Raw genomic sequence first — 2,744 nt, forward strand, 5'->3', positions numbered from 1 at the left:
TCGGTAAAGGTTTCAACTCGAGCTTAGGTGCTTGTTCATGGGATGGTACTATCTTTGCTTTTCGAGGTGGCAACTGTTCAAATTCCTCTATTCGCGGTCTCCACCCATTGACCATCATAACATCCGAATTATCTAAACCAGGTGGGACCACATCATTAGCAGTTGCTTCAGAATACCAATCTATTAAACCATTGTCGGCCGATTCAGTAAATGTTTCTTTTAACATATATTCTTCCGCAATGATTTCAACCCATTCAACCTCTTTACTTTCTTCATGATCACTGGGTTGTTTGCCTATACTAAAGACGTTCAGTTCCAAGGTCATATTGCCAAAAGAAAGCTTCATGACACCATTCCTACAATTTATCAATGCATTAGAAGTTGCAAGGAATGGACGTCCTAAGATGACCGGAATCTGAGATGGTGAATTGGAAGCCGGATGTGTGTCCAGTACGATAAAGTCAACAGGAAAATAGAACTTGTCTACTTGGACTAACACATCTTCGATAATCCCTCTAGGGACCTTCACTGACCTGTCAGCTAATTGTAAGGTGACAGTTGTTGGCTTCAACTCATCCAAACCGAGTTGCTCATATACCGTATATGGCAACAAATTCACACTCGCTCCTAAATCTAGCAATGCTCGCTCAATCCTAAAATTGCCAGTGATGCATGAGATAGTTGGACAACCTGGATCTTTATATTTAGGAAGAATGTTATGCTGTAAAATCGCACTCACATTTTCAGCCAAAAATGCCTTCTTCTTGATATTTAATCGACGCTTGACAGTGCACAAATCCTTTAAAAATTTTGCATATGAAGGCACTTGTTTGATTGCATCAAGAAGAGGTACATTGATTTTTACTTGCTTAAAAAGCTCAAGAATTTCAGAGTTTGGTTCAAGCTTTTGCAAGGGCTTCAATCTTTGTGGAAATGGTGCAGGAAAAGGACATTTGATTTTTTCAATAGATATAGGTGCTTCAGTTTCTTCGTTATCCTTCTCTTTTGTCTTGGGAGGGTCAAAATCAGGTATGACTTGTGTTTGTTCTGGGACTGGTCGGTCAATAACCTTTCCACTCCGCAAAGTTATTATACTCTTCGCTTGTTCTTTATGCGAAGTTGAAGATGATGCATTGCTACCGCCATAGACTTGAGGATTAGGTTGTGGTTGAGCAGGTAGCTTACCTTTCTCTTGAGCACTTAAAGCAGTGGTCAGCGTTGTCAGTTGATTTCTTAATTCATCATTGATTTTAGCTTGACCTTGCATGAAAGATTGCAAAGTTTCTTCAAGACTGGGTTTTTGAGGGGGTGCATGTGCATAATGAGGGTGCGGAGGTGGAGGAGTTGGGTTATATACTTGTTGAGGTGGGTCATTCCTCCACCTGAAATTTGGATGGTTCTTCCAACCAGGGTTGTAAGTACCCGAAAAAGGATTATTGAAAGATTTTTGATAGGTATTCATAACATTGGCCTGATCGTGCAAGACTTCCTTGAATGCGGGTATTGTGGGGCAATCAGTGGTGAGATGGCCAGGCATCTCACAAATCCTACAACACTCGCTGTTATGTTCTACGGTCTTGACGGGTTCAATCCTTCTAAGTTCAATTTCCTCTACCTTCCTAGTAAGGGCTGCCATTTTAGCCTGAATATCATCCTGAGTACTAAGGTTGTAAAGGCCCCCGTGTCCAATGCTAGTAGGCTTAGGCAAAGGTTTATTCACTCTATCCCCTGTATCCTATAATTATGCAGTCTCTGCGAGAGAGTCTAAATAGTCCCATGCCTCATCGGGTTGCTTTTCCAGAAATAGACCATTGCACATAGTCTCTATAAATTGTTTCAACTGTGGAGACAATCCTTCATAAAAGAAACTAATGGTTCTCCATGTTTCAAACCCATGATGAGGACAAGAGAGAAGCAAATCTTTAAATCTCTCCCAGCATTCATAAAATGTTTCATGGTCTTTTTGTTGGAAATTACTAATATGCCTTTTCAAAAAGTTAGTCCTTTGTGCGGGAAAGAATTTTTTTAAGAATTCTCTTTGCATATCATGCCATGTTCCTAGCGATCTAGGTCTCAAGGAGTTCAACCATGTTTTGGCTTTATCCTTTAAGGAAAAAGGGAACAAGGTCAATTTAAGGACATCTTCCGATACATTTGGCATTCTAAATGTGATGCTAATTTCCTCAAAATCCTTAAGGTGAAGATAAGGGTTCTCAAAATTTCATTCCATGATACTTTGGCAGCAATTGAATTACTCCTGGTTTGATTTCAAAGTGTCCTGCGTTTTCAGGAATAATCATGCATGAAGGTTGACTAGTCCTAGTGGGGTGTAAGTATTGTCGAAGTGTCATAACTGGGGGTCTACCTTCATTACCATGGTGACTTCCTACATCATCATCAGCCATCTCACCAGATCTGAGATTTTGCGAAAGAGTTTCAATATTTTGATTTAAGGAATTGTCAAAAGTTTGTCGATTCAGACGCCCAGTGTTGTCCCTATTCCAACCTAGCATACAAAATTTAATTAAATTTTTTTTTATTTTTTTTTAAAATTAAATAAAAAAATAAATATAAATATAAGTACCAATTAAAGATACCCTAAAACGACATCATAAAACAAAAATCTATTCACAATCAAACATGCAAAAAAACATTACACCTCAATTTCTAATGTTTTTCTTAAATTTCTAGACAGCTCCTAACTGGTTTGAAGAGGGCACCTAAGCCTCCAATCCGATCTAATG

The 2,744-nt window shown here is 38.8% G+C and overlaps 1 pseudogene; it reads left to right on the plus strand.

The window, feature by feature from the left end:
• Positions 1–1,889: 1,889 nt before the first annotated feature.
• Positions 1,890–1,987, plus strand: LOC113461371 (annotated as a pseudogene).
• The last annotated feature ends 757 nt before the right edge of the window (positions 1,988–2,744 follow it).

This window comes from Phoenix dactylifera, unplaced genomic scaffold, assembly GCF_009389715.1.
Source record: "Phoenix dactylifera cultivar Barhee BC4 unplaced genomic scaffold, palm_55x_up_171113_PBpolish2nd_filt_p 000721F, whole genome shotgun sequence".
NCBI lineage: Eukaryota > Viridiplantae > Streptophyta > Magnoliopsida > Arecales > Arecaceae > Phoenix > Phoenix dactylifera.